This window comes from Talpa occidentalis, unplaced genomic scaffold, assembly GCF_014898055.3.
Source record: "Talpa occidentalis isolate TD23 unplaced genomic scaffold, MPIMG_talOcc4v2.1 talOcc4.9, whole genome shotgun sequence".
Taxonomy (NCBI): domain Eukaryota; kingdom Metazoa; phylum Chordata; class Mammalia; order Eulipotyphla; family Talpidae; genus Talpa; species Talpa occidentalis.
Window position 1 is genome coordinate 29,249,245 of NW_023605305.1, and position 13,736 is coordinate 29,262,980.

Here is a 13,736-nt window from a genome sequence, read left to right on the forward strand (position 1 = left end):
GGTGCCACAGATTTGGGTGCTGTGGTTTTGAAGGAAATTACTATTTTTATTCCAGGAGGTTTCCTGGTTCAGTTGGGGACTGGCTGGTGAGGCTGAGCTCCTGGATCACCTAGCTTTTATTCATCATTTCAGATCCAGCAACCAGGGAGCCTGGACAAAGTGATGTTCTGAGCCAAATAGTTCCCCTATCCCTACCCTCTCTAGTTTGGACAGTTTTTTAGCTTCCAGAACATCTGTGAACCTGACTATGCCAATGCTGTGTATAGCCAAGATGGTAAGAGCTCTGGGGAGGGGGTGAAGTTTCCCAGGAGCAAAAGACACCATAGGTGGGGGGTGGGGGAGGATTCCTGAGCCTGTACACTCAGTCTTGGCACCTAGGCTTCTCATGCTATTTATCACTATGCCTCCTCTGGGAATCTACCATTTCCTGTTCACCTGATCATCTCCTTCTCTTGCAGATTCTAAGTCCCTCATTAGCATGAAACTTCCTCCAATGGATTGGTTCCTTGACCTTTTCATCCCAGAATTTTGGTGCTGGGTGCCCAGGATCTTTCTTGTGCTGACCCTACGCAGTAAGTCATCCCATCAGGTGGATTGCCTGGCCCCCATGTGCACATCCTAAACTAAGCTTCTGGGAGGGGAGGTAGGGGAGAGACAGCTGAAATTTCAACTGGCCTGTTAAGTGGAGCTAAGGCACCTTCCTGTGGGTCATCTTTCCACCAGAATAGTCATCCATTCTATTAGTTCTTCTATTAGATCCAGCAACCAGGGAGCCTGGACAAAGTGATGTTCTGAGCCAAACAGTTCCCCTATCCCTACCCACTCTAGTCTGGACAGTTTCTTAGCTTCCAGAACATCTGTGAACCTGACTATGCCAATGCTGTGTATAGCCAAGATAGTAAGAGCTCTGGGGAGGGGGTGAAGTTTCCCAGGAGCTGGGTACAATATAGATTTGGTTATCAAGTTGGTCTAGAGGATCAGAATAGCATGGATGAGTTTATAAAATGGTTTTGGATTTTGATATTGGTTCTTTAACATGAGTCATTGTAAAGGCTGTGTTGACCTTATGGGCCACCTGGCAGGCCCGGAGGTACCTGCGGCCTGTAGGGGTCATGCTGTAGACAGTGTCATTCTGGTGGAAAATATTCCTTACTCGGGAAAAAAGCAGGTTCTTTAGGTCCTCAATGGCCTGGATGTAGGACTGGGAGCTCCTGAGGGGGAGGAGGAGGAAGAGACTGGAGAGGAGCGGGCTGCTCACCTGGAGCGGGGTGGGGTCCAGGGAGGGTGTCCTCAGCCAATGGGGTCAGCGACAAAGACACATGTCATTTCTGTGTACAGCTTTGTCACCCTGGACCTTAGAAGGGGAATGAAATGCTCCCTGTTCAGGGGTCAGGGTCTGGGGACAATGAAGGTTGGTCTGGGCTGGAATTTGCCCCTGGTCTGTCCCAAGCACTGGATTCTCACTTTTTGTGCCCATGTGGACCCACGTTGCCCGAAATGCCTGCCTGTCGGCGGAGGCCACACCAGTTGGTAAGAACAAGGACCCACATTGGAGGATCCCCACTGACCTGTCTGTCTGCACGCTGCCCTGGTGGCTGAAGGCGCACTTCATGATGGTGTCCAGGGTCATCAAGGAGACGTACTCGAAGACCTCCACACGTGGGTTTGGGCCACTGAGCTGCTCCCATTTGTCCTGTGGGGCAGGGGACATGGACCCTCCTCCACCGCACAGAGGCCTCGGCTGTGGGGCTGGGCTCTCCCTGTCTCTATTCAGATGGGATTTCCTCACTTTGTAAATAGATGTGTTTTAATCACTTTACGTTATAGAATAAATTGTTTGTGAAATGATGCCTTTTTTTCCCCCAGAAATTGTTACTGTATAGTAAGACATGTTACCCATAATGTTGTGACAGTTCTTGGAACTTTAGGACCGAATTTATGATGATAATCACTTTTTGCAAAACCGTGGTTCTGAAGAACACAGTTTCTCAGGGACAAAGGGAATCTTTTCTGACCTGAGAATGGAGTTAGCCTGAGGCAAGTTCAAGCAATAGTGTCAAGGCCAGAGAAAGACTAAGGGCCAGTCCTGGTCTTCTAAGGCAGGGAATGAGGAACTTTAGTTCCTTTTGTCATGAAATGTTAGTTGACCAGAGTCGGGTGAGGAGTCGAGTCCTGAGAGAGGTGAGGCAGAGGCAGGAGCAGCACTAGATGCAGACGGGTCTCGTCTCCTCAGGGAGTGGGGCTTCCAGTCCTTGGAGGAGCTCCGAGCGCCAGAGGCTCAGCATTCTGGGATGTGCGCCCTGCATTGACGCTGCCCATGTGGGCCAGCCTAGGGGAGCATGTCCTGCGGCTCAAGGGATAGACACTCCTGTCCATGCGGTTGGGGACAAAGATGTGGGAGAAGGACCTGCTCTCCACTGTGTCTCTTTCTCCAGTGGGGTTGAGCCAGTGGGATGCAGGCTGGCACCGGCACCTGCTGCCCTCGCTAGTTAGGGAGCGTGTCTTGAGAACATCCTCTGGGTGGTTGTGTCTGGGCATCCGAGGACGCACACATGTGAGGGTGGAGTCTGGGTTGCGCTGTGTATATGGTGGGGAGAGAGGACAGACTTACCAGTATCACCCGTGCAGAGTCAGCCACGAGCCCCACGTAGGGCTTCAGGATGTCATAGTGGAAGGCTGGGGTCAGCATCCGCCGGTGCTGGAACCATGCCTGCCCGTTCAGCAGGAGCAGACCGTACCCTGGGGCACAGATGGGTGTTTTAGAGAAGGGGAAAGGGATGGGAGCCATGACTAGGGGCAAAATAATTTAGAAGAAGGCAAATTATGGGCAAGGTGGGTTTGGGGAAGGAAAAATTTTCCTCTACCCTTGTGGGTTCTTTCAACTGGAAAATAATTAAATTAACACCAGACAAATTGCCAGGGAAAATATTTCAATTTAATGAAATACCCACAGGGAATTTTCCTAGACATTAGTGATTCTAAAAGTAAAATGGGATCTAAGTCTTCCTGACATAGGAAACAGGGGTGGAGTCTCAGCTTGAAAGAAGGTAGACAATTCACAGGAAGATGAGATCATCTGTTTGGTGAATAAATGCTTGCCACGCCATGCTAAGACCAAGGGTCCCAAGAATTATTCTATATAAGCAGCCTGACAAATTCCTCCACATTTCTCAAGTGTTAATCATATACCTGGAACAGGCCTTCTAGCTTAATTCCTTTAGGTCTTTAGGGGACAAGGCAAAAGCTCTTCCAGAGTCTTTTGAATCCTTATTGAGTTTAAAAAAATCCACATGCTAAAGTGCGTATTTGGGAGTCAGGTATTCTGCTTCCCTCATCAAAAGGCCAGTACATTTGAGGATACAATTTTCCAAACTTAGTAGGTCCCTAGGGTGTTATTACACCCTCTATAAAATAAAGGTTGAAGAGAGCAGGGGGTGGTGGTAGAAGGAGTGCAAGTTGAGGCTGAGAAGGTTGGAGAGGAATAAAGTGACGTGAAGGAGCTGAGCGTCAGGGAGGCTCTCAGCACCCTCAGAAAGAGGTGAGTGTTTTAGTAGCAAAGAAATGAGCTTGATGCAGACATGAGTGTGTGACAGGGAGCTGGTCACCTGTCATTCTCTGTGCCAAAACGATAATGCTTAGCGAAGCTACCTGATCAGTGGCCGTGGTCTGAGTTAGATGTACTTACCAATCCAGGGAGCCAGTAATCTGTAACCATGAGCCTTGGGTCTGAAAGATAATGTAGGACATTACAGGACTCTGCTGCAGGGGACCAATTAAGAGAGGTACCCCTAAGAAGACCTGTGGTGCTGATTGTCAATAGGGGATTTGTCTCAAACCACTCCCATTTGTCTTAATGCCTCTCACCCCCAGCTCTGTCCTGAGAGTCAATGTGGCCTCAGGAAGTCAGACTCAGCTTCCCAGCAACTGATCACCTCTGGGTGGTGATGGCATGAAATAGAAGCTCTGTCCTCAAGAGCAAAGAAAAAGACAGAAATTTGTGTGAATTTTCTACTATGTTGGTGGCTTAGTCCCCCCATGATCCCGATCAGGCAACACCTGGAGCCAAAACCAACTCAGTGGGTAGCGAATGATCTTTCACAGCTGGGGTAATTTCTGTAATAAATAATCAGAATTTGGGGGAAAAAGAAATTTACCCAACACAGTCATTTTAATCATTCACTTAAAGTAAACACTGCTACCCTTTGTCTGGGAGGATGGTTGCTAAGGTTCAGTTGTTATCACTAAACTGCAATTGTTTCTGGAATTTCACAGACCTGGGGGGCATGTCCCCAAGTGGGAAGAGCTGCTCCCACCAGGTATAGTTTGCTCTCACCTGACCTCATGAGAATCACTTTCATGTAGTCAGGGTCATAGACCGAGAATAGGACCTCTGTCCCCCAGAGCCAGCGAGGACAGGCACAGGGAAACTTTTCCACCCTTTCAGTAGTGGTGCTAGCTTATCTTTTTGGAACTGTCATCAAGGGAAAGACAAATCAGTGGAAATGTTCTATGTTGTGTGATTAGAGGGGACTGACGGGCAGGGAGGCCATGGGGCGTTAGTTCTGTATCGATCATCAATACTAAAAATTCAGAAGTTTTCTTATAACATGAGCTCTGATCCAGACTGTGCTTGCCCAAGGTTGACCTTAGAGCACGTTCTGTCCAGTGTTGGGTGGTGCTGTTGCCCTCAATCCAAACAGCTTAGGGAAACTTTCCTCAGGGATTGCCTCCATGATGGGAAAGTCTGGATGTCATTAGAGAAAATATTTGCATAAGCCATTTCTACAGCAATTTGCATCACTTGGGAAGCAATTATTTGTCAGATAATTTTCTTTATTTAGAGATAAAATGGATTACACTTTAATATTCATTCATTAATTGTTTTTGCTATACTGGGAAACACATTTTATTTTATTTTTTTTTAAAATAAAATTTTATTTTTATATTCCCCATACAATTGCAACCCTCCCATTCTGACCCAATCCCTCCCCTCCCGCCCCCCACCCCACAAAAAGTGTCTCCGGTTCATATTTTTTGTTGATTTTGATTTCCACTTTCTTATAGTGTTATAGGACAGGGAGAGGGGCAGCCCAAAACCCCGCAAACCTGCCTATTCTACATGGGTTCTGCCATCCGCTGCATCAACACAAAACATAGGAGACTTTAATGGGAAGGAACTTTAATACAACTAGGAAACAATACAGGAAAGGCAAAGAGTCTAGTTTCTAAATGAAGCACCCAAAGTTACCCGTCCCCTCGTGGGTAAAAGTCCATCCAAATGGGATTGGCCCAGAGCAAGGCCCCAAAGCCTGCCACAAGTCTAAAGCATCTTCCAGTGGGGACCCACAGAAAAGGGTCAGAAACTACCAGACAAGCCCAGAAGGAAAGAGCAAAATCAACATCAAGATAAAAGCTGCCATTGTCACCTCCCCACGGGTCTCACCCACATCTGTGTCACCCAGTCCACGTCCAAAAGACAAGCGCAGTTTCTTCACGTGTCTCTAGGCTCCATGCGCCTCCTCCAGGTCTCCTGGCTCCATCCTGCTTCCTTCCTCAGTCTCTTCTGCAGCTTCTCCTCTTCCTGCTCAGCTCCACCCTCCCTTGGGTGGGGCAGGGAACCTCCCCCTTTCCTGGGGACCACCCTGTTACAATAGTTGTTCATTTTCCTGTTCCCTTATTTAAGTTTTCTAGATTCCTGCTATGAGTGAGACCATCCGGTATTTTTCTTTTTCTTTCTGGCTTATTTCGCTGAGCATGATCCCTTCCAGCGCCATCCATGTTGCTGCAAATGGCATGTGTTTTTCTTTTTTGAATGCTGAGTAATATTCCATGGTGTATATGTACCACATCTTCTTGATCCAGTCATCTATTTTTGGGCATTTGGGTTGGGAAACACATTTTATTTATAAATATGTTAGGGGAAAAAGGATGTCCCAAAGCTAATTCCATACAGGCTTTGTGGACTCCACCCCCACCCCAGGTCAAAGCCAAAGACACTGGGAACTCCAAATCCCATCACCACCAAAGGGAAGGTGGCTGGGACCTGAGGGTGGGGTTAAGCAGCCAGGTGGATATAAAAGGCAGACACGTGGGCTTTGGGGGATCCCCATTTTGGCTTTCCGCCAGCTCGCAGCATCCGGCCAGCTCTGAGAGTGACTTTGGGTTTCCAAGTCGGCGGATCGGGTAGGACGCATTAAAGACTTTATTTCCCTATTTTCTCCCTGAGTTGTACATTTTCCTTATTTCTTTTTCCCTTGTAAATAAACCTTTTATTAACCTTTTGTGTGTGCCTGTAGTGGAGTATTCATAAGTCCCTTTTAAGCGCGCGGGTGAGGACCCACAGCCAGGAACCCGTTCAATATCGGGGCTGCTCTATAACAAATATACATACACATTTTCAAACTTTCTGGCACACATGTAATCAAATGTTAATATGAAGTCATATTGGGGGTATTTATACCTAAAAGAAAAAAAGTAAATGCAAAATTGTGTGTATAATATTATCTTATAAGCTGAATATATAAACATTTAGAGAGCAAAGTCTGGACGAACACCTATGAGAATGGTGTTGCGGTCTGATTTTGGAATTTGGGTTTTCTGTCTCATTTTCCCTTACCAATCCCAAAGAAGCTTTGTGAGCTCCCCACGGCCTGAAGTACACATTTAAACTCCTGAAGCACAAAGGCCTGTGCCTCCCTTCTCTCCCCTTGCTCCTGCTGAGCTGGCAGCCCCAGGAACCCTGCTCCACCCTACAGACACTGCTGCTCTGGCCCAGCTAGGCCTGCTCTCCCCTCGTCTGAGCACAGCTCCTCATCTAGCTGGGGTGCACCTTCTTCAGCACAAGCAGATGCCTCCCTTCAACTTTCAAGACTCAGACTTAATGTATTATCTTTGGAATTCTCAGAAACATTTGGCTCTAGTCACGTTCCATTTAGTCAACTCTTCTTTGCTCCAACTGTAACATGTAACTCAAAGCCACCTATGCTTCACAGGTGTCTGACCTTTGTACTTTGTCCTTTTGACACCAGGATTGACCAGCCTGAGACAACTTCCACCACTGTGGACAGGCTCCCTCGGTCAGCACACAGTTTCCGAGTACCCACCATGTGCCGGGCACTGGGTCCGACACTGAGGCAGTTTATGGTACAGACCCTCACCTGTGTGGAGCTTCTGGTCTGGTTGGGATGAAAGAAAGATTAAGGAGCAGGACAAGAGATGATAATTAATATGTGAAGAAGGAAGCTCAAGCCTCTGGAGAAGGGGCCTGACTCAGAGTGGACATGAGACAGCTCCCCCTCGTGCTCATTCAAGGAAGGACGCATGATTCACCAAGACTACTGGGTTAACAGCTGGATCAGAGGCGTCTCTCCTGGAAGAGCTCACAGCTGGGACACTGCAGACAAAAGGAGCTGGGGCAGGGTGGCGCTGCTCCAGGAGAGACCACTCTTGCAGGGGCAAGAGGTGTCCCCTGTGTCCTGGGAGACCAGAGACACAACTTGGAGAAGGTGATTTGGGCTGGGCTTTGTCAGATGACGGAGGAGGGACTCAAGGTGGAGGGTGCAGTGTGAGCAGAGGGCCGAGGCCAGAATGCACAGTCAGGCGGAGGACAAGGAGTAACCGAGGGTCAAGGAGATGAGGAAGGAGAAAGGAAGGGTACTGGGTACAGTTCCTGGAGGCTTTGGCTGTTTCCAGTTCATGTCCTTGACTCTACTCTGCTGATAACCATGTTGCCCCCTTCTCTGAGTAAAGAGAGGCCTCAGCTCTCTGCAGCCTCACACTTATTTCCTCTCAGTTTATGTTCTATCCACAAACCATTTGTGAGCCCTTCTCCACAAAGCCCCATTAACTTCCTCCAAGCCCTTCCTCCAGGGCTCAGGGCAAGCAGAGTAGGGTGTCTAGCACTGTCCCTCTCCATAGCCTGCAGCTGCCCCCTCCCTCCTTCCTTCTATCACTCAGTATACCTGGACTGACACCCCTCTGTAAAGGTTCTGTGATGGGTGTGGGGGGTGGGTGAGAGGAATGAGATCCGAAAAGAGCTCACAGAACAGTAGTTTGGGAAACAAGAGCTGGGAAGTAAACAAATTCTGTTCACTTTGCAGCTCAAACGTCAGCACTCCTTACGTGGGGTCATCCTAGACACCTCCGCTCACCTGTGCCAGCTACTTGTCAGGGTTTTAGCACTGAAATCACCAGCCTGGAAATCCCTCAGTCCTGGGCTAGCTGGTTGGTCTTCCACACCTGACATCATCCCCTCCCTAACCCCACCCCCACCACAGTTCGTGGTCCTCTTTTCCTGTGAACTGACGGCTTCTGAGGTTCCTCTCTATTATCTCCACAGACTGTGAACCCCACAGAGCAGGGAATGTCTGTGTTCCCAGGTAAGCTCAGAGCAGGTATAAGAGGGCATTGAATGACAAGTACAGGGAAGTATCTAGAAGCCTGGTGAGGGAGACAGCGGAGGCTCTCTGCAGCAGAGGGGAGACTCAGGAGGAACAGATGTCGTCCTCAAAGAGCAGGGCTGCCAGGACACCCTGCAGACTGGCCTGAGAGAGGACAGTCTCCCACACACCTGAGCCTCCAGCCCAGGCTGCCCTGAGGGTGCACTCTCTGTTGACTACAATGAAGAGCCAAGACCTGAGAGGTGACCTGGGCTTTCCCTGGAGGCCAAGTATAGGTGCACAGCAAGGCATGGCCAGTGACTTGCTGAACCTGATTGTGCCATGAGAACCCAGCCCTCCCTGCCCTCTCATTGCCCCCCTCCACCACCTCCTTAGATTGTCCAAAGAGCCAGTGGGAGGGCGGGCACGGGAACTGCTGGAGGGCTTTGAGCAGCCACTGCCTGTGCAGGTAGAGCTGGGCAGCCTTGATCAGCAGCAGAACCAGGCTGAGCAGGGAAGCCACTTGCATGAGCCCAGACACACTGGCCAGGGGTCCGGAGGGGCTCGGCACAGAGGCATTCATGGTGCAGCAGCTCCTGTGTGGTGACTGTCCCTGACCACCCTGACCACCATGATCACATCAGTCCTCCGTTGGGCATAGGATTACTCTGCTTACCTGTAGAGAGGGTGATGGGTGAGGACAGAGCTCAGAGTTCAGCTGCCAGAAGTAATTAATTGGGGAGAATGACCCTCTGAAAACAGTGCTTTTTCAACTGTCAGTGGCAATCGCCCACTATCCCCTCTCCATAAGAGTCACAGATCATTCAGCGAACACCTTGTATGTGCCAAGCAGTATGCTGGGCCTGCAAACAGAAATAAGCGAAATAGATGTGACCCCTATTAAAAAATTCTCAGTGTGGTTTACCCATGTTCAGTTGGTGTGGTTGGTTTTATTATTATATATATTTTAACTGAGAAACAAATTACAGCAGTGTTTCCAGATGGGAATTTGATGCAGTTACAAATGACTGATCTCAGATAAGAATTAACAAGTTTGTCTTGCCCAATTTCTTGCAATTTCCCCCTTATTTGACAGACTTGCCTTCTTTATGACCAGTCTCTCAGATAAGCATTAACAAGTTTGTCTTTCCTATATTTCTTGCAATTTCCCACTTATGACAGGCTTTTCTTCTTCCTTTCAAGGAAAAGGGAGTTAAACAGCAGTTGTTGATAAAAGCAAGCTGGTGCCCACCTGTCTCCATGCAGGCCCCTTCCCTCTCCTCTTTGCAGACCCTTGCCTATCTCCCCATTTTTTCCCTATGGGGAGCCGTGCTACTCATGTCGTCTGACAAAAGTCCGGGCATGGGGCAGATTTCTGAAAAATCAGGAATCTCATTAGCTGACTCCAAGATTCGCCTCATTTGTTTATGGCTAGTTTCTACCATTGCTAAAATACGCATTTAAAAGTAAAACTGCAAATACTGATCAATCACTGAATAACCAAATTGATGACAAATGGCACTGCATGATACAAATATTACATTTTTCATAAAATTAGTAGTCCTCTGCCAAAAGGCAGCAATTCAACATTTGGCTTTACATTAACCAGTGAAATAACTTCTGGAAACAATAGGTTGTAAACATCTATCAGCCAAGTCCTTGATACAGAGATGTGGTCTCTTGAGGCAAGAGCTAATTGGAGAAAGAAATTCCTTTACTTTAAAGTTAAAGATAACAGTGGGGTGGCAGAGGCGAGCCATGCTCCAAGTATAAGAAGATTCCTGATAAACCAGGAGACGCCATAGTTGACTCCTGCTAAATTCTTCCTGTTTGTTTAGGGCTAATTCCCTAGGATGTGACAATTGGTATGATAGCTGTTAGAGTATGCATTCAAGAATAAGTCAACAGCAATTTGTGAATAGTTGAGCTAGTAATCACAGCAGCACAAGTAACGCACTCGGAAATGGTCAATGTTACAACTACTGATATGTCACATATTGACCATTTTTTTGAGGATCAAAGGCTATAACCATCTCCTGCTTTTGCCCCTGATATATTTGTAGTTCCTTAAAACAACAACCAGCAACCTTATGGAAGAAGAAATTGCCCTTTGATCTTATAGTTAAATACTAAAACTAGACTGACTAGATAAGTAGAGGAGTGAATAGGTAGAAAACTCTTTGTTTAGATTAGGAGACTTCCTCCCCTAATTGAGAGTTGGGGGCTAGGGAAGAGTCAGTGCGGCTTGCCTGGCATTAACGCCCTCCAGGCCTTTGGTTCCTTAATATCAAATCAATATTGGGCCTCCCCTGTGGCGCAGCGGTTGAGTGCTGGGTTGTGAAGCTGCCCGCAGCCTCTGCGGCGCCGGTTCGATCCCCGGCTGCTTCCCGGCCACCGGAGGAGGGTCCCACATGGCGCGTAGACCTCTCCTGCCGCCCGCTGCTCCCCTCAGCAGTGTACCTCCGTCCTTCTGCCTGCTCTGCTCCCTGCTCTGGCTCTGGTGAATTCTCTCACTCTCCCACGCTTCTGACTGTACCCAGTGCCTGCATAAATAAATAAAAATAAATCTTTAAAAAAAAATATCAAATCAATATTAAAACAATATACTATAGATGATGATTTCTATATAAAAGCCTTCTGTTTTTTATTTTAATCAATTAGTTATATGTTAGTCTAAACTTTATAGGTTAGTTAGAAATCATCTCTTTGTCTCCCTTCCCCCAGGTAATCTCCTGCCCTTTGTTTTCCTCTAGCCCATAGTTAATCGTTCACCATGGCAAACTTAGAAATGTTAGTTACAGGCACATAGGCTTTTTGCTAGTAATAAAATAACTGTTGGATTATTTAAAGTAAATAACTATTTTGAAAACATTTGTTTAGCAACTGTGCCTTCTTTAAGACAAAGAATAATAAATGTTACACCTCTGCCGGAAGGCAAACTGACCCTTGGCGGCTCCTAAAAAAGAACATGTGATGATTATTACCTTTCTACCTTATGCTTGTGTACTCACGATTTGCTTAGTATAAATAAAGGGCTGCTGAGACCCTCAGCAGGATGATGTCAGCACTCTGATCAAGTGTCTGCGTCTCCTCATTCCCCCTCCCCCTTCCCTTACCATTTTCTCTACAATTGCGCCAACGCCTTCCCATCCTTCAGGAACCCCTGACACCCAGACTGCTGCGGCTGGCTCGCAACATTTCCCCTTTGTATAAGTATCCCTGCACTCTGCCAAAGAGCAGGTGGTGGTCTTTCAGACACGAGTCTGCTGCCCTCCTCATTTGTTGACAAATTAAACCACTTTCCTTTTCCTCAAACTCTGTTTCCTTTTATTGGCTGGGGGAAACTGAGACAGACGTTCTATATCACTATCAACCTGGGCTCCTGTCCTACACAAAGAGCAGTTGCCCCGCTCCTCTCTTGCCCAATCTTCCCACATTTCTTGGTCACACTCAGATCTCCACCTTCCATCTCCTAGAACTCAGCAATAAGACTTCCCTTTCTTGGTATAGCACCCCCCTTTCACTGGGCTCTAGGATGGCAAAGAGACTTAGTACCCCTGTACTGTGCTCTCTGTGGGGGCCAGCACAACCCTTCTGCACTGCCTAATGGTCAGGACCTGCCAAAGCTCCTGTCCAGGATGCTCCCCTGTCACCCTCCTGCCCAACCCCTAGCCAAGCACTGAGAGACCCACTGCTGCCACTTTTCCAGGCAGGGACGAGCCTGCCCATTGACCTGGAGGCCAGCGGACTAGGTGGGGGTCCTAACAGTGCAGTTTCTTTAGTTTTGAGACAGTCTCGACCATTCCATTCATTTTGCTTAGCTTTATTTATTTATTTATTTATTGAGCCAGCTTTTCCTAATTAGATGCACAATGAGGAGATCTCCTTGAAGTCTTTTTTTTTTTTTTTTTTTGAGATGTTGGGTTCAGAGAGTGGGGTCCTTGGGTTAGCTCTGGGAAAAGTTTTACCAGTGCTCCCCATTCAGCGCCATCAGCGAGTGTGCCAGGCGAGTTTCTCCACAAGACAGAGATCTTAGTTATATCCAAAGAGCTTCCATATGATCCAGCAATTCCACTCCTAGGTATTTACCCAAAGGACACAGAAACAGTAATTCCAAAGGGCACCTGCACCCCTATGTTTATAGCAGCACTATTTACAATAGCTAATCTATGGAAGCAACCCAAATGCCCAAAAATAGATGACTGGATCAAGAAGATGTGGTACATATACACCATGGAATATTACTCAGCAATCAAAAAAGATAAACACATGCAGTTTGCAGCACCATGGATGGAGCTAGAAGGGATCATGCTCAGCGAAGTAAGTCAGAAAGAAAAAGAAAAATACCGGATGGTCTCACTCATAGCAGGAATTTAGAAAACCTAAATAAGAGACCAGGAAAGACTAATCAATACAAACTAATAATCAAAATCAACAAGCAACTATAAACTAGAGACACACTACAGGAGTGGTGGGGATTAGGGATCGGCGGGGAGAGGAAGAACTAGAGTCAAAATAAGGGGGGGTGTAATTATATAGGGAATATGACCAAAATGAAAATGCATACATCGTACAAAGATGAAAAATGATGTAAGAATTATATAAAATAAAATATTAAAAAAACAGTTTTCCCACCACCTTTTATTAAAGAGACTATCATTGTTTTTTTTAATTTTTAATATTTTATATAAGTTGAGCATACAAAGAAATACATGAGGCCTCATGAGATTGCTGATTGTGGAATGAATAATAAATAACATGTGAACAGGTGAAGTGTCAGATGTATGGAGGGGAAAGTGTGTAAATGGCCTGCTACTTTGCATTTCTTCCTAATTCAGTGTTCAGGATCCTCTATTGCTGTCTCCAAATAGAACATGGTGAGCATTTAGTAAACCCTAGCAAACACGTTGAGGGCCATTGTAAAACACAGCTTTTACAAACATCAGCCGCTGGACCTGCTACACCATCCTAGGAGTAATGGTCACACCACCCACGACCAGCCCCCAGGCCCCTGTGCCTTTTGATATCATTTTAGGGTGGGAAAGGTCTTTCTGCAAAGCTGTTAATTTATTTGTGGCCAAGAAGAAAAACAATCACCTCAGCCTTTGCACTATTTCAAAACCTAATTCAAACCTCTCTGCGACTGAAAATAGCCACAACTAAAGCATAACTAATCCCCCGGGCGGAGGGACGTGTCAGAAGAGGTCCTGAGCGAAGGTTTGCCTCGGTTGATCAAGGTTTTAGAAATCCGGGAACTCGCGCCAGCTAAGCCTGGGCTGCCCCTCCCACCGCCCTGCCCCTTCCCGGGGAAGTAGGGAACTTCGCGGAGGCCTGGGGGCGCGGTGGATCCTCCCTGAG

The 13,736-nt window shown here is 47.1% G+C and overlaps 1 protein-coding gene and 1 pseudogene across 1 annotated transcript in view; one reads left to right on the forward strand and one right to left on the reverse strand.

The window, feature by feature from the left end:
* The first annotated feature begins 547 nt into the window (after positions 1 to 547).
* LOC119237233 (cytochrome P450 4X1) overlaps positions 548 to 13,736 on the forward strand; it is a 33,181-nt gene continuing 19,992 nt past the window's right edge. The window contains exon 1 of the mRNA XM_037501360.2: positions 548 to 572. The gene's annotated coding sequence lies outside the window, so the exon portion shown is untranslated. The remainder of the gene's footprint in view (positions 573 to 13,736) is intronic.
* Positions 998 to 8,961, reverse strand: LOC119236751 (cytochrome P450 4A11-like; annotated as a pseudogene).